This window comes from Equus caballus, chromosome 2 (genome assembly GCF_041296265.1).
Source record: "Equus caballus isolate H_3958 breed thoroughbred chromosome 2, TB-T2T, whole genome shotgun sequence".
NCBI classification, from domain to species: Eukaryota; Metazoa; Chordata; class Mammalia; order Perissodactyla; family Equidae; genus Equus; species Equus caballus.
In genome coordinates, this window is record NC_091685.1 from 2,472,598 (window position 1) to 2,497,751 (window position 25,154).

General features: G+C 44.5%; 1 protein-coding gene across 20 annotated transcripts in view; it reads left to right on the forward strand.

Moving 5' to 3' along the window:
- DAB1 (DAB adaptor protein 1) overlaps positions 1-25,154 on the forward strand; it is a 1,085,079-nt gene that overhangs the window by 739,481 nt on the left and 320,444 nt on the right. For 2 of the 20 annotated variants that reach the window (XM_070245411.1, XM_070245438.1), the window contains exon 1: positions 24,785-25,042. The gene's annotated coding sequence lies outside the window, so the exon portion shown is untranslated. 20 annotated transcript variants of the gene reach the window in all.

Consider the following 25,154-nt stretch of genomic DNA (forward strand, 5'->3'; position numbering starts at 1 on the left):
ACATAATTCCTTGAGGTTCTGTGTGTATGCATGCATGCATGTGTGCCTCTGTGTGTGTGTGTGTGTGTGTGTGTGTGTGTGTGTGTTTAACAAGGGAAATTTTGTTGAGAAGAACCATCAAGCAAGATAGTGTTCTGTCTTTTCCCTTAATAAAACTAGTCGATGATGGTAATTTCTCAAAAGGCTCTGTGTTTTGTTGAGTCTCTTTATCTTAGAACAGTTTTCTATCTCTCCATCTATGCATCTATTCATGCACTCATTCATGAAATGTTAATTAAGCATCTACTGTGTGCCAGGCACTTTGCAAAGTATGGGAGCTACAAAGCCATCCTTGTCCCCAAGCAGCTCACAGGTAGCTGGAAACAAGCAGGTAAACAAATAGGTGTTTGTTTATTCATTCAACAAATATGTATTGAGTACCCAATATTTGCCAGGGACTGTTGTAGGCATTGGGGATAGAGTGGTGAATAAAACACTCGAATCTCCCTACATTCACAGAGCTTAAATTCTTGCATTATTAATCCTCTAGAAGTAAACAGTCTGGTGAGTAGCAAAGGATGGCATTTTTACTCACACCTCTGGGAGGCTAATGGCCCTTTCCAAGCTAAGCATGGTGGGCGCGATCCCAGCCGGCAGCACCAGCCTCGCTGAGACAGTTCCCAGCAGTGTGCGAGACTAGGTCGAGAGTGAAGGAGCTCAGTTTCCTGCCTGTTGAGACCATCGTTATAAATATGTGAAGACAGATTCAAGAAGCCCAGGGCTGGGGGTGGAAAGGGCTCAACCAGGGACTGCATATTGCAAAACGGCAGTGTTTTGGAGTCAGTTCTGACATAGCAGTTGGTTTGGGGAAAATATTTAAGAAAAGTACCAGACTGGCTGGGTGTACGTGGAAGACAAGACAGTGAAGCCATAGTAAAAAGGGACCTTGGGCTTCCTGTGTTACTGCAGCACGTCCCAAGCCCTCTGCTCATCCCTCTGTTGGTGCCGTCGTTACAGAGTATTGCAATTAGTGGTGTCTGTGTCTCTGCAGTTACAGCATAAAGCCCTAAAGACAGGTGATCAATTGATGCTTCTATCCCTGGAAGCCCAAAGAACGTAATACAAAAATGTTTGTTGAGTGAATACGTGGGTTGAACAGCTCTTCATTAAATATCTACTGTATGCCAGGTACTATATTAGATTTGAAGGAGATGGAGATGAGTAAGAGTTGTTCTTACATTCAGGTAGCTTCAGGCTGTGATGGAAGCAGCCACGTATGCATGGTGCTACTGTGCTGTGTGCTGACAGTAATGACAGAGGGCCATGGCGGCTGCTGTCACCTTGGTGACAACCTAGGGTGATGGTTGAAAAGAGGATGGTTCAGAGTTTGGGCTCTAGAGCCAGACTGCCTGGGTTCGAATCCTGCCTGGAGCCTTTACTAGCTCTGTGGCCAGGGACACATTATGTATCTTGTCTGTGCCCCACTCTCCTTGTCTAGCAGAGCTCATAGGGGTCTGGGCGGATTCAAAGTGTTAATCTGTGTTAAGAGCTTAGAGCAGCGTGTGGGACAGAGCAAGCCCTATGTAATTGTTGGCTGTCATGGTGGTTAATAAACTAGGGGTGGTTAGATCCATGGCTGCTGTAGACTGGATGTTTGCGCCCTCCCCAAATTCATATGTTGACACCTAACGCCTGATGATGGTATTTGGAAATAGAGCTTTTGGGAGGTGTGAAGGTCATGAGTGGAGTCCTCGTGTATGAGATCAGTGCCCTTATAAGAGAGACCCCAGAGACAGACATTCCCCCTTCCACCGTGTGAGGGCACAGTGGGAAGGAGCTGTCTGTGAACTAGAAAATGGGCCCCAAGAAACACCAAATCTGGGGACGCCTTGATCTAGGACATCTCAGCCTCTAGAACTGTGAGAAATAACTTTCTGTTGTTTATAAACTTCTCAGTCTGTGGTATTCTGTTATGACAGCCTGAACAGACTAAGACAATGGCCTTTGTCATCAGAGTTGGATTCAGTTCCCACCTCTGCCACTTCCTGGCTCTGTGACCTGAGGCAAGGACGCCACCTCAGTTTGTGCCACTACTTATGTGGTGCTAATAGTGTTGCCTGACTTAGAGTGCACTTGTGAGGGTTCAAGGAGACCCTCTAGAGCAAGCACCGTGCAGTCTTAAAGACTACTTACTGCCCAGCGTGCTTTACTGTGAGAGGGGAAGTGAGTGGGAGAAGAGACAGCCACCTGCTTACGTGGAGGCCTCCTTTTAGGGTAAGCTCAAGACTTAGGCCATGAGAGTCCCTTTGTCCCCATCAGCTGCTACATGTGCCATTCAGTGACACAGCCAGGGATCGACAGAAGGATCCGGACCTGTAAATCAGGGTGGCAGAACAAACCCTAAATGAAGGTACTATCATTAGGATTTGTGTCTCTGAAACCAGGCAGAAGCCTGTGATCTGGGACAGAGTGGCAGGTCAGAGCAGGACCAGCCACTAAGAAATGGGATGCTGAGCGCTGTGAGAATTTAGGTAGGGACTTTCTGCCTTCCGGTGCTGGAAGGTGCGCTTCAGCTACACTCCTGGGATAAGGCAGAGCCCCTCCAAGTACTGGTTGCACATTAAATCTTCTTTAATAAATACCTACACACAGGCCAGTTCCAAAGCAGTTACGCCACTGTCTTGTGTGTGTGTGGGTGGGTGTGGCACAGCTATTTTATAAAAGGTCCATGAATGACTGTGATGTGCAGCCAGGGTGTGAGAGCTCCCCAGGCGGAGCCTTGAGCTGGGGGCCAAGTTGTCGTGTTTGAGAAGAGCAGCCAAAGTGTCCAGGGAAGGCGAGGGGGTGAGGAAGGAATCGACCGGGTCGCTTGGAGAGGTTGAAGCTCTTTACAGCTTAAACACTTCACTGTTTATTTCCAAATAGTGGAACTCTGAATTTATTCAGCATAATTGGAAAGGTGATTTACTCTGCAATAAATTTCTTTTATGTCAAATATTAGTAGAATTGACATAATTATTAAGATCATTCACTCCCATCAAAAGCTTGCTTTCCAGACAAGAAATACTACATTTCTTAATATAGAAGTTTAATAGAAATTAATAAAGTTTGCATGTCTTTGATTTATTAGTGAATAAGGCATTGAAATTACAAAACTTAGTCCTGTTACAGGGGTGATCTATATTATAGTGGCTTCTGAGAAAAGTGCTTATTCGTTCTTAGGACTTTCTTGTTTATTCTTTGCTTCTTGCCTTTCCTGCCAAAACATTTAGCCTTATCATCAATCATAAAATAATCTATTTGTTCATTTATGCAATAAATGTTTACTGTTGAAGCAGTTTTGTGTTCATTTGTCGGTTTGTGTGTTTTAATTTGTCCCGGGCACACTTAGCACGCTTGTATCAGCAAATTCAAATTCCAGCAAGGGGACCTGTTGCCCTGGGTGTGCCGTAGACAGGCTTTGCAATCAAGAATTTTACTGCCTTTAAAAAAATGTACATACTTCTTTTTCGCCTTTGGGAGGTGTTTCCTGGAGGGGTGTGAAATAAGACTGGAAAAATTATATCCAATTCTTCTTTAATAATCCTTTAAGTATCTTCTGATATGCGTTTCAGAATGGTGCCTCAGATATATAATTTGCAATGGAATAAAATGAACTTGAATTTTATAAGAACCTAGCGATTATGTTCTTGAAATGCATTCATGCCGATGCCAGTGGCGAGGGGAGCCTCCCTCCCTGATTTATTCAGCTTGGACCAGAATTTGTGACTGCTGATTTCTTTTCATCCACTTTTGCTAATAGATTCAGGAAGTAATTTTCAGATGTGGAAACAATAGATCATAGATAATAAAAGTAGAGCATAGGCAATTTGGGAGGGAGATAAACTTATGTAGTTGAGATCTCTTCACACCACTCCACCCTGTTTTGTACTTGTAGCTGCTGTGCATTATTCTCTTTTATTTTCATTAAATGCTTTCAACTGGGCCTGGAGAGGTAGGGGCTGTACCAGGGCTGCTTCTGTTACACACCCCCCGACACACACACTCTTTCCTTTCTCTCTTCCAGGGAACCTCATATGTTCTTACCTGCTCAATCGGCTTATCGGCCCATTTATGTGTGGTTAGAATTTTGTCACCGCTGAGTGTTGCTAAGGGAGTGAAGGGGTCGTGGAAGCCGGTCGTGAAGCAGAGGGATGGGGCAAACCTGCCAGTCGCTCAGTGTGTCAGTTAATGGATGCCTTGGTTTTTTTTCTTCAAGGCGGCCAGGGAAAGGGAGAGAGAGCGTTTTTGCTTGTAAAGGGGATGAACCAAGAAGTGTGTTATGTATTCGTCTTAAGGTCACATGTATAAGTGGAAAGAATTCTTGAGGACAATATCATATTATTACAAGATAATCTACTATATATACTGTGTGTGTTGGCATTCTGAAAGCAAAATGATATTTTTGTCTGGGCTCTTCAGCTTTGATAGGAAAAAACAGGAACTTAGATGTATTTTCTGGAAGCGAAGTCTGTGAAAATCCTCTTATGGAGCTCATGTGCCAAAGCAGACAGTGTAAAGTCAGCCGGAGGTCATTACCGTTTTTATTAGGTGATTATATTATAAATACGAGTTGGGCCACGATCATAAGCAGTTGCTTTATGTGTGTTTCTGAACGTTCTGGCTCCAAAGTACTAAATTCCAAATTGGAATATTGATTGTCTGATGGCTGAGTTACAATCCTCCCCCAAGCTCAAATTAGGCCTCAGGGCCCCTGTGTCTTTCTGGAGATAAGTTCTTCTTGTAACTGGGAGATGGAAGGTCTTAGACAGTGGACCCCACAAGGTGGAAAACCAAAGGCAGACTCAGGCACTGTTCTCTTCCTGGTGAATCAGGAGGTATTAAATGCACCATTTCATGGCATATATAAAGAAATTGTCATAGTTTGTAAAAATCCCTGAATTTCCTGTCGGCTTAGGCAAACAATGCAAATTTGCAAATGTTTACTATTTCCATGGAAATCCAACTGAAGAGTTTTTCTTTGATTTTTGGATTTTTTTAAAAACTTAACCACGGGCTTTACCCCTGTATTTTCTAATTCTATAAATATCCTTGAGTTTTAAAGTTTAACCCTAATATTTTTAGAATGGTCAAACATCCTTTCGTCAGTATTTCTCAATCCTGGTACCATTGTCGTTTTGTGCCAGATGATTTTTCACTCTGGACTGTAGGATGGTTCACAGCATCCCTGGCCTCTACCCGGCAGATGTCGGTGGCACCCTCTTGCATCAGTTGTGACGACCAAAAATGTCTTCAGATGCTGTCCCGTGGGAAGTCACAGAGCGCCTGGTTGAGAATCACTGCCTTAGCATGGTGTCCAGTCAAGGCCCTTCCACCTTCTAAACACAGAGAGAAATGAATCTCTGAGAGTTTGAAACAAGAGGCAAACACAAACCCCAGGGTTACAAGTACTCGTTCATGTGTTGACTTCCCCCAAGACTGTGATTCCTGAGGGCAGGGCTGTGAGTTTTCTGTATCCCCGTGGACCGGGACTGCCACCACATAATGGGCCCCAGTAAATATTTCTTGGATGAACAAGAGAAACCAATTACCTGTCACGAAATATACGTTTAGCTTCCGTAAATGCATGGTTTTTGTGTTTGTGTGTGTATGTGCATATGTATTATGTATTTATGAATTTCCATAAAACTTAACCGAGAGCCTTTATCCTTCTTTTCTACGCCAGCAACTGAACAATGGGCACATAGCAGACATCGAGTAGATACCAGTTGAGTGACTACCTGGCACGTGAAAAGTACATGAAAATGATGAATTAACAGAACATCCATGGTCATGTGCCACCAGAGGTGTGTTTTTGTGGCGATGACAACAGTCTGCTGGTGGATGTGGGATTCCCAGGAAACCGGCACCCTGAGAGGTCTGTTTACGCTGCCTCCTTTGAACCCAGTGTCCAGGTCTAAGGAGGCCTGTTGCGTCTTTTTGAATCCACACTGGCAAGAGGGAGAATGTTCTGGCTCAGCGGGGGACGAATTATTTTATTTTCTCTTCCCAGATCCCACAGCTGGGCAGGCAGCTGCTGCTGATCCGCGGTGCCCGGCTGCACTGCCGGAGTTCGGGCCGGCCTCGCCGCTGGCTGTGCTGGAGGCCTGCGTTTACGGTGAGGCGACAGTCAAAGGCCAGCAGCCCTTCCTGAGGTTTATGCTGAGATGGCACAAAAGTTTAGTGTTATTGGAAGGTATTTGAAATGACTTTTTAAACTTTAGATTTAAATTCATTCTCTAGGCTTTGACCACTGCAATCGTATGAATTTTAAAAAGACTGGAAGAAACGTTTACAAGGTACAGTGGATTTCTAGGTCAGGACTCGAGGCTTGAGGAGGAGAGTGGAATTAAAAGGCGCTTCAGTTAAAATCAGAAAAGATGGTGGAAATGACCTGGTTCCACCTTCTCGATTTACAGATGAGGAAACTGGAGGTCAGTGGGAGGTTAAATGACTTGTCCAAGGTCACAGATTTTTTTTTGGCTTGTCTTTTAAATCTCAACCCCTACCATCTCCCCTCACAATAAAATTAGATCCAGATACACAGACACAGACAATGGTTTTCCTGTGCTGCGAAAACATTGGACCTAGACATTGTAACCTAGAAATAGTCAAGTGCTTTAATAGAAATAGTCAAGTATTTTCTTTTACTTTAGGAGTAAACGGAGGTCCAGAGAAGGAGGCTTGTGCTATTAAAATTTAAAAAAACAAAGCCAGTGAGTAGCAAAGCTGCAGCTTGCCTCCAGGTGTCTTCTCTGCTCAGCTGCACTTTCACGGAGCGTGCGTCTTTCTTCTGCTCCGTACTCTCCTTATCACAGTCATTCCTTCATTCGTTAGCTGATATTTCCTGAGCAGCTGCTTTATGTTGGCTAACAAGATGCAGCGGTCAGCAGCACACAGTCTGCCCTCAGGAGCTCACATTTTGGTGAGGGGACTGCAAAACAGGCAGACGATGCCCTCCGAGCAGAGTATGAGTAGGTGAGAAGAATGGCGTATGGGCTGTGGGCAGGGACTGCCAGTGAAGGTTCCTGTTGGAGGTGACGCTGGGGAATGCGGTCATTGCAGGTGGAATGTTGTTCATCACAGGGGCTGAGAGGAAGCACTGAGCCAGGAAGAGAGCCTGGGAAGAGAGTTAGCAGAGTGCCGTGGAAGAACACAGAACTTGACTCAAGACCTGGCTCCGTGACTTCTTAGCGAGAGGATCTCGGCTCAGTCCTTCCGTGTTCTTGTCCTCAGTCGGTGTAAGAGGATCATCATTATAGTAACCTTTACTGTCATTATACTCATATATACCCTTGCTTTTTTTGGTAAGGAAGATTCCCTCTGAGCTAACATGTGTTGCCAATCTTCCTCTTTTTGCTTGAGGAAGACTGTTGCTGAGCTAACATTTGTGTCACTCTTCCTCTATTTGGATGTGGGTCACTGCCACAGCATGGTTTGATGAGTGGTGTAGGTCTGTGCCTGAGACCGGAACCTGTGAACCTGGGCCGCCAAAGCAGAGTGTGCCGGACTTAACCACTACACCACGGGCCCAGCCCCCATGTATACCCTTTTTGAGTTCTAGGTCTCCAGCCCTGTAATGTGCTTGGATATCATCATGACCACATGAGGTGCCTTCATGTTCCAGAGAAGGAGGTTTCCTAATAGGTTCAAAGCAGAGCCTTGATTTTATCCCAAGCTAAACCCACAGCCCAAGCTTGGAACCCGTGCTGCCTCCGGGAGTCCAAGACTGTTTTGAGGATTCGATAGGCTGATACTGTCACAGGGAAGTATACACTATACCAATGTTAATTGCTGGATATAATACAGTTTCCTCGACGTCCACTTTGTAGGCTCGTGCATGGGGAGATATGTAAACATCACTCATATATTTCTTATCTACTGATTTTCTATTCACAATGGATGGGTAAAAGATGAAAAAGGAAAATGTTTATTAAGAATATGAAGTGCTTGCGCTGATAGGAAAAATCCATTATTTTGATTTTTTAATTCCTTTTCCTTAGATAATCCCTTGAATTTATATCATCTTGATGCTACAGGGGGACCAATCCCAGAGGAGGGTTGGATGTCCTTCCTGTCCCTCTCTCATCCCGTGGTTTGTTGGGTTTTTACTCCCGTTGATTAAGCTCTTGCTCTGTGCCGGCCGCTGTGATAAGTCCTCATGGATTCATGGCAGGAGCGACGAGATGGGAGCCTGGAGAGGTTTCCTGACTTACTGCTAGCAGGTAGAGGAGGCAGGCGGCAGTCCCGCGTCCGTCTGGCTCCAACATCCAGTCTTTGACCAGTAAGCAGTACTGCCTGCCCCATTGATTTGAGTTCATCCTTTCAGGCATTTTTCTGGCACCACGATGGAGCACATGTAATGTTTACTTTCCTGGAGTCCTAAGCTACATCCTTTCAATCCCCACTCACCGATCCCTTACCTTGATGTGTGACATTTTCTTAGTGAGTTTCCAGTATCAACCTTTTGCTTATTCTGGGAGTTGAGAACTAAAAATACCTCTTGGATGAGTTTACCTGTATTCAGTGAGAGGGCACGTGTGTGGCGTGAGAGTTAGACTTGAACTTATATGATTTCTTTAGGTAGCTGCCATTGGGGGAGTATTTGCTGTATGGCTGATTTGATGCTCACTGCAATCTGCTGAGGTGGATGTGACTGGCTTCTTTTTACGTTGGAGGAGATGGAAACAGGCAAATACAAGACTGGCACCAGTCCTACAATCTTCGAATCACTCGGGTCCAAACCCCGTAGGTCTCTGGAGACGTGTGTTGCTCAGGTCCCCCAACAAGTAAGGCCCCCAGCTCTGATTAGAAACTGTCTCTCAGACTCCAAAGCTCTCGCTTGATTTCCACAGTACCATTTTGTATGATCTTTGTATAGTCATTTTACATTCCTAGGTTTCATTCTTCTCATCTCTTCTAAGAGGTGTTCACAATAACATGGGGGTTAAGAACACAGATGCTGTAGCCGACAGCCTGGATCCCACCTCTGTCGCTCCCCAGCTGTGTGATGTTGGGCAAGTTCCATAGTCATTTCAAGCCTCAGGTTTCTCTCTTTACAGTGAGAGTAATAACAATGCCAGCCTTTAGAGATTATTATAAAGATTGAATGAGTTAATTTTTGTAGATGCAATGCTTAGAACAGTATCTAACATATGATAAAGTTTTTCTGCATGTATTAGCTACTATAATTATGAGCTATTGTTATTTACTTTTCAAACTTTTAATAAGCCACTGCCCTGTGCCAAACACTGTGCTGGGTAATGGGATGGATTCTGGTGTCCCTTTCAGCTCTGATGTTCAATGATGGATGTCAACAACCAAATGCTCCATCACCGGGGGGAGCACTGTATGGTTAGCTTCAGGGGACATTCTGACTCTCTGCTTACAAATTGTTATGTGTGAAATGAAAAATGCATTTAGCAATTACTCTCTTTTACCCATCTTGTTCACGTAGGTGGATTGTATTTTACTACCTAATTAAGAGTAATGGGAAAAATAGAAGGAAGCACATTTGTGGCTTATGTGTGGGTTGAAATTTTCCTGAGATGGGAAACAAGCTCATAAACAGGAAAGACAATAGCACTGTTTAAATTAGAATACCCACGGATATCAGAAAATGGAGTCATGCCATTTTCCTGTTTTGGGCTGGGAGAAGGAAGGCATGAACATATTTGCACATATTTGTACATACTGTTCTTGGAGAAGGTTGGTCCTGAAGAGATCAGGACACGTTTGGATAGGAAAACTATATTCCGACCACCATATTAGCATAGTCCTATCTCTCTGCACACCTTTCCCCTGCTGCACGTATCAAGAGATAAGTCCCCAACCTCGTGCAAGCCAGATGAAAAGGGGATAAACTGGAAAGGTTACTATGTTTCCTCTCTTTTGGAACTAGCACATAAATACCAGTTTCTCCTTGCCTACAGTTCATAGGATTTAGCCAGGCATGCTAGAAGAAGCCTGGACTGTAGGGTCAGATTATCAACTCCTGCCCCATCATTTATAAATTCTTGGGCACCCTTGAGCAAGACATGATGTCTTTCTGAGACTCTTTGCTTCTCTGTAGTGTGAGGAAAGTAATTGGACTTGCACTGCCTACCCAGAGCCTGGTACTGTGGGGAGTGCGTGGACTTGGCAGTCCAAGAGACCTCACCTGACTCACGGCCCCTCTGCTTTGCTGAACTGCTCAAACCGCGGTTTCCTCATCTACAAAATGAAGACAACATTACCTGTGTTGCCAAGCTGTTGTGGGAGTTAACAGTTAATCAGTATTCGGTTGGAATGTAGTAGTCCATTTTTATTGAAGTATTGGGGCCCTTTAGACTTTACTGTTTCTAATATAACCTGTTTTTTATTGTGAAATACAGAATATGCACGAAAGAATCTATGATTACATATGTGGACAATTCAATGAACTTGAATAAAATAGAAACCCAGGTGCTCACCCTCAGGCCATGAAATGGAATGTCTTGAGTCTCTGGGAGCTTCCTAGGGACCCCTCCTTGATAGCGTCCATCTTCCCCTCCCTGGGTAACTTCTAGCCTGAATTTCATGTTAATCCTTTCTTTGATGTCTTTCCGTAGGTGTCCCTAAACAATTTATTATTTAATTTTATTTTCCCTGGTTTTGAATTTTATGTAAATAGAATCATATTGTAAAATATTGCTGAGACTTTGGTTCTCACTATATTTGCAAGATTTCTTGAGACTGATGCATGTCGCTGTAGTTACTTTTCACTGCTGTATAGTATTCTGTTGTAGGAGTAGCCCTTTATTTGTTTATCTCATCTAGTAATGGGAGGCATTGGCTAGTCTTCAGTTTTTTGCTATTATGAAATACGTCATTATAAATAGTCTTCTATCCTTTTGATTCTTAAGCTTAAAAAGTGTCTATAGACCATTTAGTCTGATATCTTGCCTCTGCCTAGTTGTTTTACGTATAACACAGCCGAGGCCTAAGAAAGCAGAGCGATTCCCATGGTTTCCAGCTAGTAAATGGCAGTGTGGGGCCAGCAACCCAGGGCTCTCATCCCCGTTTGGCTCACCACAGTGACTAGACCACATGTCTGATAGTTTGCCTTTTCGTTTTAAACAATTTCCCATGCTACTCGTATTATAATTTTGGAATTTTTATTTGGGCTAGCTCTTCAGTACTTCCGTACATTTGCTGTTGAGACGATTTTCTTTCTAGCTCCAGAGTTGTGGCAGTGGCAGCTCCTCATGGGCCCTGTCCCATTAATGCTGGCCCTGGGCACACCCTGTAGCTGTGGACCTGTCGATAAGCTTCTACTCCTTCAGCAGTGAGAGCCCCCGAGACATATTTCAATCAGGGAAGAAATCAAAATAGACCCAAAATGGCCGGGGGGAAGAAATGCTGAGGAAAGAGGATCTGAATCCTTACAAGGCACTTTCTTAGGAAATGTCCCTTTACTATAAATAGGAATGGTTATTCAATTTTAGGGCCCCTTTAAAAAAACTCCCTAGGTCTGAAATTAGATTGGAGGCTGACGGAATGAATATAGGATGGGGTGATTCTGTGCTGTGCTAAGACACGTCTGAAAGTTCTGAGCAGCTGGTGCGGTGGCACAGCTGAGCCGCAAACAAATCCCAGCTGATTTTAGCACTTCCTATTTCTAGATGCCCTGGTTTGTTAATCCAGCATTTGGCTCGCTCGTAAGCTCTCTTCTTGAAGCCCCTCAGGGTCTCATCCCACTCTGCCACTGCCAGGCTCTGCGACCTTGGGCAAGTTCCTCCTCTTTCTGTCCTCAGTGTCCTGCATCCTAACATGGGAGTAGTAGCTATTATTTATTAAGAGCTTATAACGTGCCAAGCACTGTGGCAAGCTCTTTTCCTGGATACCTCGTTTAGTTTTCGCAACAATACTATTAGGAAAGAATTATTATTTTTCCTATTTTACAGTAAGGAAATTGAGGCACAGTTGGCCCACCAGATCCCCATTAAACAGGGGGTCCAGAAACTTGTTCTGGGGGAGGTCTGCTTGGGCCTCTCTTCCTCATACTTTGAACTGGAAACTATTGTGTGTTACAGGCATCCCCCTTCTCATAGCGCTTTCACCACTGATACCTGTCATCGCATCATCTATCAGCTGTGGAACTCCAGAGGAAAGTGTGGTTAGGATTCTGAATTCTTGACGCGTCTTTCTGAAGAGAGGGTACAAAGTTTCTGTCATCCTCAAAGGGCTCTGTCACCCCCAAAAGTTTAAGAACCGCGGACTTTGACTTGACTATGACCAAAATCCAGTGCAACCAACCATTTGAAGACAAATAGATCCATTCTGCTTATTAATGAATAAACTTTCAGACTTACTTTGATTACTTAGTATTATTAGTATTTTTTTTTTTTGGTGAGGAAGATTAGCCCTGAGGTAACGTCTGTGCCAGTCTTCCTCTATTTTGTATGTGGGTCACTGCCACAGCATGGCTTGATGAGTGGTGTAGGTACGCACAGGATCCAAACCCACGAACCCTGGACCCCCAAACTGGAGCACACTTAACACTATGCCACCAGGCCAGCCCCTATAGTGATTGCTTTTTAATGATCTGACCAAATATTTTGGAGTTGTGGAATTACAATGGAAATCCATTGTAAGGAATTTACCTAAGGAAAAAAATAGTAACCTATCTTGTGAGTTATATTATTTAGCCCAAATATTTCACCACTGTGTCTTTTCACTGGAAGATTTCAAAGGAATTGAAAACAACTTTGCTTATTTCAAAGATGGTGCACAAAGATCTTATTCAAAGATGGTGACAGAACCTCTAATAGTAAAGGATAAAGGATTGTGTGTGTGTGTGCACGTGTGTGTGTGCTTGTGTGTACAGGCATGCATATATATTTTGGGTAGGTAATCAGTTTATAGTTAAACATAAAAAAATAAAATATGGTGTTTTGTAGTTGATATCATTGAGAAGGTACTTAAGTAATCTCCTGTTAGTAAACTGTAGCAGTTATTAGTTATTAAATAGTAATAGTAATAAATACTAAGAAAGGGTTACATTTATTGAGCACGTATTGTGTGTTAGGCTGTCATTTAAGGATTCCACATGGGTTAACTAATGTAATTATCTGAACTGCTGTTTGAAGTAGGTACAGAGTTACTTTGTCCATTTTACAGATGAGAAAACTGAGGTACAAAGAGCTTAAGGACTTGCCCAAGGTAGGTATGAGAACCAGGTGAGAATATGTCCAGTTAACTGTGATGGCAGGTATCTAATGTGGAACAAATTAATATATTCATGCTTTGGCATGACCTTCACTATAATCGCTCAACTCTGAGGCTTTCACCTCTTCCTGAAAGGCCCAAGTGGAGGAATCCAACGTTGATGAAGTGCCCGATGTGGGACAGGTGTCTTTACATGTGTCCTTGGTTCTTCAGCACTGTCCCACGCATATGTTTGTCGTGACACTTTTCTGATTGCTGCCTCATTACCCCTTTGACTTCCTCTTAGCCTATGAGCTCTTCATTTCTCTGTGTATTGGTGATCTTTTGCTGTACGAACAAGCCCCCTCCAGATTTTAGTAGTTTTGCAGGTCAGCTGTAGCTCTGTGCAGCTCTGTTCTGAGAGTCTTTTCATTCCAGGAGTCCAGTTCTGGGAATAGCCCCATCTAGGCCACGTGGTGCCATGGCAAAGGGCAGGAACACAAAAGTCTGAACTGAACAACATAGGTACGTTTAAGGTTTCTGCTCCGTTGTGGTGTACGTTATGTCCACTCATGTCCCATTGGCCAAAGCGAGTCATGTGGCCAAACCGGACAATGGGACAGAGAATAGTCTCCATCTACCTTGAGGTGCTGGCAGTCACATGGCAAAGGACATGGGTGAATAAACCTCTCGTTGGGAAGGACACAGTTAGTTGGGAACCATAATACAATATACTGCCATCTGAGTGTTCCTAGAACTCCATTTTCATTCAAGAGAAAGCTGAAGCCTGGAGATGTTACGTACATACAGAATTACATACTTATGTGATTTGAACTAGTTTTTCTGATTCCACGTACATGCTCTTTCCTCATCTGGTTTCCAAATTCATCTCTTTCTGCTCTGAAACGTATACTCTGTACTTGAGTTTTATGTAATTTGCCAAAGCAGTGTGTAGATTCATGTGTCTCTGACTTAGGACATGATGTTATATCTGCTGTTGCATTTTCCTCTTTCTATGCTGGTAAACACTCATTTTCTTCTAAAAATTCAGGACATCCAAAAGCATTACTTGTTTCTCCTCGACTGGGTTGGGAGCCCTCCCTCACTGCTCCGTGGTGTTTTCTCTTCCCCATAATGCTTATCTCTCTACATTTTACTTGTGGGTGGACTTCTCCCTTCCCCGAACTATAAAGAGAGTTTCTGGAGGGCATTGTGAGAGGGGCGGCTTTTTACCTGTGGGTCCCTACGGTGGTACAGAGCAGGTGCTGTGCAGGAGCATTGAGATAATGGATAAGTGAAGTTTTCCTACCTAAGAATGACACTTGTCATTGTAGGGTCAGTAATCTTGCATTTCATGTACGTGTCAAGTCAGCTGGATTTAAATCATTCCAGAACAAAGGGCCTGGGAAATCAGTCCACTATCATGACTCACATGTGTTCTGTCTGCAGATTGTTCTTTCTTATAAAACTCAGCAATTTTTATACAACGTGTTTCCAAAGTGATTTTTATCCCTCCATTTTCTGGTATAAAATAGGCTCCAATTATTCTCTTTAATTAAGTGGTTTTATTTTATTAATTGTTTCTAACTTACAGAATTCCCTAGAGACCCTTTACACGTTTCCAAATGAAGCCAGGAAGAAAAGCGCATTAATTATACACACAACGTCCTTTTGGCGGATTAAACCTGATGCGCAGTGAACATGAAGTGGCTCGCCCTCCTGAGCCATCAGTCTTGTTGTCAGTGATGGCTTGTATGAGTAGTATTGACATGGGCTTATCCAATTTGGATTCTGCAAAGAGTCGTTTTAATTTTGCACAAATGTAAGAAGACGAAGTAGTTTGACATGCTGTTTATTTTTTAACCCACTCTTTGCGGAATGACTGGAGCTTTTCTGTTTGTAATACCAACGTAATATTTGATAGTGCTGTAGCGCTTGTGGAAGACCAGAGGTTCCCTTCTCAAAGCACAGAGATAGGTGAGTTTCATAGGTGGAGAAGATGAGGCTATGCAGTTACAGGTTGTGCCTCCAATCACGCCACCAGAAGCGAGCACAGCCTTTTGAGTTACCAGTATTTTTTTAATATTTCTCATGGCAGGGAGAGGGCTTGTATCTAAGGCCCTCTCCTCTCATTTTCAGCGGGCAACTAAAAGGAAACTCAGATGTGTTTATGTTGTAGTTTCAATTGAATAAGCATTGTTTGAGTAGCTGTTGTGTTCTAAGACGTATTGATAAGAAAAATACAACATTTTTTGAACATGTAGTATGTGCCAGGCACTGTTCTAAGTGCTTCGCAGGATTGACTTAGTTAATGGGCACCATGACCTTGTGAGGTAGGGTCATTGTTGTTCCCAGTATGGTTGAGCCACAGAGAGATGAAGTCACTCTCTTAAGCTCATACAGCTAGAAAGTGGCAGAGCTGGGATTCAAACCCTGAAGTTGGGTGCTAGATGCCAAGCTCTTATCTCTGCACCATGCTACTCCCCCACTGGTGGTGTCCTTCCTCTCAGATGCATATGGTCTACTCCTGGAGGCAGTCAGGATTTCAAAACAATATTACAAGTTGCTGTGATAGCTATTTGATGGTATTATGGAAGATGGTCATCAGTCCCCCCAAGAAGCATGGGCACATGGCTCTAGGACCCTCATTGGCCACAGCTGAGCATTGGTCCTAGAAACTGCATTGCTTGAAAAGCAGATTATATTTCCAAGACATCTTCCATTCTGAAAAGAGCTTGTTGTGATGCTCAGAATACTCTAGGGAAATTACTCACCTTCTCAGCTGAAGAGAGAATCCCTTGGATTGATAGTCCAGATTTCCAAGGAATTAGAAGCCATTCATTGAGCCCCTGGTGGGTACGGGATGACCAAGATCCGGTCCTTGTCCTCAAGAGCTTCCCAGGAAGTAGGAATTAATGTGATGTTGAGAAAAACATAAAAGGATAGTTAAAGGTTACCGAGGACTTACTATATGTTAGTTACCATTCTAATTTCTTTACACAACTTTTTCTCCTACCTACTTTTAAAGTAGGGATTTTAGCTGCCTCCACAGGGAATTGGGATGAGTAAGTTTACGTGATGTGTCCACTTTCAAGGCAAAGTCTTTTCTTCAAATAAAATGTTGAGTTGATTGAGTTTTACTCTCTTTGAAAGACCGTATTATTCAACAATATTCGTTGAATATTTACTACATGCTAAGTAGTGATCTAGGTCCAAAGGACACAGTGGTGGACAAACCAAAATCCTAGGAATCCCACTGAAAATCCATTTCAATGGAGGCAGATGGATGATACACAAAATTAATACGTAAATCTGGTATTAGACGGTAATAAGTGCGATGGAGGAAAATAAAGTAGGGAAGGGGGATAAGTAGTGAGTTAGATCCCAATTTTAAATAGGGTGCTCAGAGGACTTGTACGTGTGTGTGTTTACTGAGACAATTAAAAACCTAGTCACCACCCCCACTTCCGCTTAAGGCCTATTGCTTCTCTCCGTTACCTTCACAGAATCCTCTGTCCAGAGCTCTTCATAACAGGCGCCTGTCTACGTCTCCAGACTCGTTTCCTGTCACTCCCCCATAAACTACGCTCCAGCTTCACTGCTCTACCTACATTTCCCGGAAAATCCTGCATCCTTTTGTCTTTGTGCCTTTGTGTGTGCTGTATCCTCTGCTCTTCATACCCTCCCACCTCATCTGGGAAGCTTTTCTGAGCACTGCTCACACTCACCCCCAATTTCACTGTATTCCATAGCACCAGTGTTTTATTTCATACTATACTGGGGTTGTCTCTGTGCGGGTGTCCCTCTACCAGTAGACTGTGAATTCTTCAATTAGGAGAAACGCTCAAGAAAATGAAAAGGCAACCTATGGAATGGGAGAAAATACTTGAAAATCGTATATGTGATAAGGGGCTAACAGTATCCAAAACATATAAGGAATTTATACAACTCAATAGCAGAAAAATCCAAATAATCCAATTAAAAATGGGAAAGGACTGAAATAGACATTTTTTGAAGGTAGATATTCAAATGGCCACCAGGTGCATGAAGATTCTCAACACTACTAATCATTAGGGAAGTGCCAATTCAAACTGCAGCCCTGCTGGTTAGAATGGCTAGCGTCAAAAAGAAGATGATCTTCCTTTGTAAATGCTTAATAAATGTGGAAGGGACAAAAGTAGATAGGTAGGCAGGTCAGAAAGAAGGTGGGAAAGAAGGAAGATAAGGCAGGAGGGAAAGGAAGTGAAGAAAGGAGGAAGCAGGTGAGGAAGAAGGGAGGAAGCAGGTTAGGAATAAGGAAGGAAGAAGGAAGGGAGGAAGGAAAAAGGCGGGGGAGGAGCGAAGGAAGAAATCAGAGGGTTTTGATCAGGCATGACAAGATCAGAATCGTATCTGAGGGACGTTGATCTGGGCCTTGTGGGGAGGAAGTGGTTTAATCCTGGCATGCATCTCCCCCACTTAGCAGACGTTTTGAAGTTTCATTCTTGGATCAGCAAGACGCTGAGTTTTCTGTGGCCCTGAGGACTTAACTTTGCTAAGAGAAGAAAGGAAGACAAGGCTGATGGAGGAATAGGCCTCTACAAACTTCTCTCGTCACCCTCCTCCCTGTAGCATGAGGAGTTGTCCAAGTCCTTCCTGAAAATTCTAGCCTCAGCTTAGTCGGACTCAGGACCCAGCGGTCCACAGGTGGTTCGCGCCTTTTCACGCCCGCTGCCTCTCTCTGGCTATGGTGGCTCTTATGCATGAGTCTGTCATTAACCGACGACGCAGGATGGATGGCCAGGGTTCCCTTCATCCTTAGAACCTGGGAAATGCTGCTTCTTTCAGACACTCAGGGCCCATGTGGGACATCATCATGAATGAAAGAAGAAAGTAATGCAATTTGGGATGTGCCTGTTTGCTGCCACTGTTTAGAAAGAGAATGAGGCCTTATCGGAAACGTAAGTATACAGCGTGCAACCCAACCCCCACCCCAACCCAACAGCAACTGATGTGGAAAATCATTGATCACAATCAATGCCCCAGCCGAGTCTGGCAATTTCATTGAAGATGTCATATCCCTTTCAAAATCAGAATAGTAAAAAATTTCTAAAATTGAATCTCAAAAAGAAAAATCAGCGCACCTAAAGTCTTTGGACTTTTGAAATGATCTGAGGTCCAAAAGGAGCAGGATTGTTGATTTTTATCTTGGAAGTGGATTCATAGCAGTTCTCGAAACTGTGGTCTCCCTGGATATAATGCTAAGAATGTCAGCCAGATACGACTTCATTTTATTTTTGAATTTGATTCTAGGACCCTGAGTCTGTATTTAATGTTTCACTGAGCAAAACAGTTATGTTTGGCTCCAGTGAAAGATTGATAGCAGCGATTTTCAGATGTGTAATCAAAACAGAGTGAAAAAATGTCACGTTTAAATAAAACGCAGTACTTGGAGGCATCATGTGGTCTCCCAGTAAATGGATTCGTGGCAGAAAGTTGATAGATTTTGAAGGAGAATTTCTTTCAGAAATTTGAGGTGATTCATTTTTATGATTAACTGCAGTAAAAATAATTACTAGAGAATTTTTAAGTGAAAGGAAAAGAAGCTTTGAGGTGTTTATAGATAGCATCCGATTGCCTTCATCTTTTACTTTGCATCCTCGAGCTGTGCAGTGGTGCGTTTGTGCAGTTGGGCTGAAGGCCCTGGAGCGTGGGGAGCTCGTTCCTCCCAGGCCAGGAGGGACTCAGGTGTGGAAGGGGGAGGAGGAGGGCGCTGTCGCAGGAGCAGTGGTGGGAAGTCCGCTGGCTTTGCGCTCAGACCTAACCTCCCAGTGTCTCCCTTTCTGCTGCTTAAAATTGGAACAAAATGTGATAGAAATGAGTGCTGAGCAGCTAGCATAGGGCCTTGCAGGTACTCAGTAAATGATGAGAAAAGCAATGGCAAGCTAAGTAGTCTTCATTATACCGGCGCTGGTGGGCGTTTCCTCCGTTGTCTATTCACAGCTCTGTACTTGATGTTCTGCAAAGACTAGTCTCAGATCGCGAGGATTTTGTAATCCAGGAAGGAGATGGGTGGGCTAACAACGGATGGGGAACCATGGGCAGACTAGGACGGAACAGAGAGTATCTTCTCAACCTTGTCATCAAGTCTAGGGCAGTGCCTGGTTCATGCGGAGCAGATAGAAAAGACCTGCTGAATAAACTGAGTTGAAAAGATAAGGAACAGGGGTGAGAGGTAAGATCGAAATGCCTGTATATTAGCCAAGGTCTCCAGAGAAGCAGAACCAGAGGACGTGTGTGTGTATAGCGAGAGACTGATTATAATGAATTGGCTCATACGTGACGGAGGATTGTAAGGCTAAAATCTGCAGTTTAGCTTGGCAAGCTGGAAACCCACAAGAGCCGATGGTGCCATGAAGTCTGAAGGCTGTTGGCTGTCTACTGGAGAATGCCCTCTCGCTTGGGGAGCATGGTCTTTTTGTTCTAGCTAGGTCTTCAACTGATTGGATGAGGCCCACCCATATTATGGAGGGCAGTCTGCTGACTGAAAGTTCACCGATTTAAATGTTATTCTCATCCAAAAACACCCTCCAAGATGACACATAAAATTAACCATCACACCCTAGAAATAATTAATTCTAAATAGATGCATCAGGAAAAGCTCTAAGTTGCTAGAATGTCTGGATTCAGGTCTTACTCCTTCAGTTTCTATCTGTTATATTTGGGCAAATTATTTCATTTCTGTGCCTTGGTTTCTTTGCCTGTAAAACAGACGTGATAATAATGCCTACTCCACAGAGTGGTTGTGAAGTTTAAGTGAGAAAATTCAGGGCATTGTAAGGAGGACTGCGTCAGCCAGAGCTGCTGTCATGGCCAGTATTAGAGGTACACAAGCCCTGGAGCACAGGCACAGTGTGTTCAAGCCTAACTCTTCTTAGGTTTTAAAAACATATTTTAGGCAAAAGTATTTTTAGATTACATTAACAAATTTTCGTGTTGCCATGTAAGTATTGCTTGTCATCCACTGTGCTTAAGTGCTCTGTATGTATTTTCTGATTTAATTCTTATCAGAAACATGTCCTTAGGTATATTGTTGTGCCTACGCCAAGATGATAAACTGGGGCTCAGAGCATTAAATGATGTCCTCAGGTCACACAGTGACTTGGCAGAAGACCGGGGCCTCCGTCAGAATTCTCTCGACTGCCTCCTTTTCCATCTTGTTGTGCTTGTGTGTTGTTGGGTGGGACAAAGTCAGCCCGGTCTGAGTTTTCTGCCTCCTTGCGTTTGGAAATATATTCATTTTTTGGTTCAAATTTGATAGTTTCCTTTTCACGTAAAGGGATTGTAGCTACTCCCGTTTTACATTTAGTTTTGATTCTCTCTCTGCTTTGCTTCATTTCCTTTTGGTTTGTTTTTTGAGGAAGATTAGCCCTGAGCTAACATCCTCTGCCAATCCTCCTTTTTTTTGCTGAGGAAGATTGGCCCTGAGCTAACGTCTGTGCCCATCTTCCTCTATTTCAGCATGGCTTGATGAGCAGTGCATAGGTCCATGCCTGGGACCCGAACCGGCAAACCCCAGGCCGCCAAAGTGGAGCGCACAAACTTAACCACTAGGCCACCAGGCCAGTGCCTGCTTCATTTTCTTTCTGACTGTAGCTAGGCCCCCTAGAAAACGACAGATGCAAAACACGCCACGTTTATGTGCTAGGTAGCTGGGTGGTTATTTCTAAGCCAGGAGAGGTGACAAATAAACACGTGTGGGTGTTTTATACAAGCACAGTGTCTGCAGCCTGGGCTGTTTGCAGCTGCGCTGCCCCACGAAAGTCAGTGATGGCTTTAGCCGAATTCTGCTTGTTTTCATTCACACCAGGGGTCCAGTAAAACTCAAGTGAGTCCCTGCTCTGAGGAAATTGCGTCGGAGCCCCGTGCGTGTGTGACACTCGTGCACACACGTACGCTTGTGACCCCTTAGCCTGTTCCCTGCCCACATCTGCAGCCAACTTGTTCCCCTCTCCTGAGGATCACATTTTGTAGTTGCTGCATGGCGTTCCTTACGACTCCCGACCAGGTGGGCTCTTACACCTCTGGGCTCCTCAGTTCTTCCTGCCTTGAATGCTCAACTGTCTCCTTTATCTGCCTGATGAACTCCTAGGTATGCTTCAAAACCTGACTCACAAATCAGCCCTGTGAGGGATCTGCTGCCTTTCCGTTGCAACCCCGAATGGGTTCTTTCCTTTTGGTGGCTCCTCGTGGACTTGTGGGTCCCTCTCCTGTTCTCCTGATGCTGCTGCTAAGTAAGTGTGTCTGAGCCTGGAGCCAGCGCAACTTCGTGGTTGAGACCGAAGTCTTCAGAGTCGGAAACACCTAGGTTCGAGTCCCAGATCTGCCATTTCCTAGGTTTTTAAACTTGAGCAAGTAACACAACCTTTCTGAACTACAGTTTTCTCATTTGCAGATTGCAGATAAGTGCATCTCTTCCTCGCATTCAGGAGACAATAAACACGAAGCGACCACAGCAGCAGGGAGGGTGCAGGACTGGGGTGCTGGCGTGGCTCCCTTAATGTGTCTCTTCTGTTTCATTCGAGCTCTGTGAGGTCAGGGGCCTTGTCCTATTTATTTCTGTATCTCTAGCTCCTAGCACAGCGTGCTCAGTAAATCTCTAGTCAATTCTGTGTGAACTGAATCCGTGGAATCACTTTACACACACAGGCTGTGTGGTTTGCGAAGTTTACCGTAATCTTTCATGAAAGGGAAGTTCATTTTGTCTTAGTGGTGGGGCGTGTGAGCAGAGCAGCAGCTCTTCCTTGAAGGCACCTGAAGCCAGATGTTTTGATCTTGTGTGGAGTCACCTGGAATTTGGGATTTGCTTCTCTTTCATCCCCTAGGTCATTGTCCCTTTTTAGTGCCAGTCAGAGGTATAGGCGTGCCTTTGATTGGCTCAGCCAGGCAGGAACTTAGAATTGTTGCTTCTCTCCCTAAGAAGCACCCTACAGAGTTGACCTAAGGACAGAGAAAGCTCATTCGGCCCAGCTGTAGGGCCCCTATGGGAGCTGTGCTGGGCTTTTCCTTTTCCTGTGTGCCTTTCACTGGATGTTTAACACCCTCAACCAGCATTAGCATGTGTTTGTTATCACGCAGCTTTGAACCTACTGTGGTGGTCCACTCTTACTGGTGAATGATAATGGCAAGTAAGGAAGCAGTAGAGAGTGATGAAATCAAACAGCTCTGTGTTCAAATCCTGGCTGCGCCACTTTGAAACTGGTGGGACCTAAGGGCAGTCCTTAAGCTCTCTGTGCCTTAATGTCCTTTAAAAGAAAATAGGGGCCAGCCCCGTGGCGCAGCAGTTAAGTGGGCACGTTCCGCTTTGGTGGTCCGGGATTCGCCGGTTCGGATCCCGGGTGTGGACATGGCACCGCTTGGCATGCCATGCTGTGGTAGGCGTCCCACATATAAAGTAGAGGAAGATGGGCACAGATGTTAGCTCAGGGCCAGGCTTCCTCAGCAAAAAGAGGAGGATTGGCAGTATTTAGCTCAGGGCTAATCTTCCAAAAAAAAGAAATAATAAAATAAAATAAAAGAATGAGGGGCCAGCCTAGTGGCATAGTGGTTAAGTTTGCATGCTTCCCTTCGGTGGCCCGGGGTTCACAGGTTCTGATCCTGGGCGCGGATCTAGCGCCGCTGGTCAAGCCACACCATGGTGGCATCCCACATAAAGTAGAGGAAGATTGGCACAGATCTTAGCTCAGCCACAATCTTCTTCACACACACACACACACAAAAGAATGAAGATAAAAATAGTGTCTGCCCCATAAATGTGAAGATTAAATGACTTGATAGATGTTTTGCTAATCACAGGGCTGGGCGCATGGTAAATTCTCAATAAAGGAGAGCTGTTGAGGACAGTACTCAGGATCATGCACCAACATGGGCTCGGAGAAGGAGTGCTGGGCTCTTGGCCATGTGGCCATTTGAGGAATCAGGTTTATTTATAAATATTGTGCCAATTGCAGTGGTTTCCTACTATAGAGGTGTGGTATTCTATGGCCTGTCGTTTCTTGCCCATGAATAAATGTTTGTCTCCGGATAGCCACATGATGGTGATTCTGCAGCCATAATTGTTAAGGAAAAAGGGTACACTCAGTAGAATAGTCATATAAAAACATATTCTTTTGTAGTGACCCTTGGACAAAGCGCCGATGAATCTACCTCATTTTGTCCATATCTTTATTTTGCTTTTCTTCGTTTCCCTTAGGAGAGAGAATCCTCCTGTCCTGTGCAAGTCCCTGATGCAGAGCTCCTCTGCAGACACTGAAATAATGCACATCGCCTTTTCCTTGAAGGGGCCTGAGTGGTGTGACTATATGTTAATCATCAGCCTGAAAGGTGTCATTTAGCAGCAGGGGAAATATGCCAGTCTGTGCATTAATGGAAAAGAGATTATTTTCAAACATTTCAAAACCCCGAGGCCGCTCTTCTGGGAACTTCCTTTTTTTTCTTACCCATTTACAGAAAACGTACCACAGCTTCCTATGATTTAGAAATATGGCTTTAAGTCTAATGGGGCAGGCTTACTGTGGGAAAATTAAAGGCTAAATGTGTGATGCTTAGTCAATGTGGGTGTTACTGTGGCCCAGACCACAGAGCCCTGCCACATGCGCACACGCACACACACACAAATGCTTTTACCCAAAATGGGGTGGTTGGTTTACAAAAGCAAGGTAAGAGAGAAGTGCTTAGAAATCCTGCCAGTGCCTGATGGTTTGGGATGGAAAATATCCTAGTTAGAGCCTGCAGGAGAGATGAAAGCAAAGCAAAGTAAAACAAAGGGGCTCTGAGTCAATGCCCCGGGGTCTCAGGGCTGGTTGTTATAAACAGGATGAAGAAGGTTCCATGCTCTTTCGAATGGAGGGGCAGGGGGGAGATCAGGATCGCTTGCCCAGAACTTACTTTCAATGAGGGAAATGAATTTTCAGTTTCCTTTAGAGTGAGAGGCTGAAGATTTTCTGTTCTGTTCCCAGGCGGGAGGAAATGGTCTGAATTTATGCTGCCTCTTATGCCCTCCCCTGCAAATGGCTGGACCAACCTCTCACCTCTGTGGGCAAAGCACTGTGTTAGGGAAAATGGGGGGTATAGACCAAGGGCAGATGTGGCTTCTTCTCTGGAGAACTTGGAGCCTCACTGGAGAGAGAAAAGAACTCAAACCACAGGCAGAGGGCTAAATAAGTTTCCAGCGGGGAAGAGCCAGGCGACGTGGCTCCGGCTTTGCAGAGTTGGTTGTATTGGGCCGGAGGGAGTTAGCTGCAGGCCAGATGCTGAGAAAGCCCCAAGCGGGCACTTGGGGAGGGGAGCAAAGCCTTCTAGCTGGCTTCCTTGAGGAGCGTAGATTGGTTTTCGTTTCTGACTGTGGCAGGGAGGGTGGCATGGGGAGAGTTATGTCACCTTTTGTGCCAGTTACTTCACCTGTACCATGAGGAGATAAAACCTATGGCACTAGGACTTCAGAGCTTGAATGAGGCAGTATTTACAGAACAAAGAGTCCTGGGCCTGACACAGGAATATTAGCGCCTGCTTCTCAGACGCCCGTCAAGTATGTTGCAACCATTTATTTATATTGTAAGCCATAGATCAAGGGTCACCTCCTACATGAAGAGGTTTCCTTTTACCTTCTCAACCTGGACACAACTGCCTCCTCTCTCGGTCTCTCTCTTCTCCCTCTTCCTAGCTCTGCTGAAGCGCCTGTGACCGTTTACCAGACTTGATTTGTCAGTGGTCTGTTCTCTACAGTAGCCTGCAGGGCGCTTCTGGGGGTGGGACAAGTCTTTACGCAGCTCTGTGTTCCTGTCTCTCAGCAGCTTGCCTGGCACAGAGAGGACACTCGGTAAGTTTTGAATGTCAGTTGTCTCCTTCCGCCTTGTGTTGGTGTGTCATTTGAGGTGAGTTTCTCTTCCTGGGCTGCCCGAAATACCCTCGCCAATTGCTCCAGATGATGG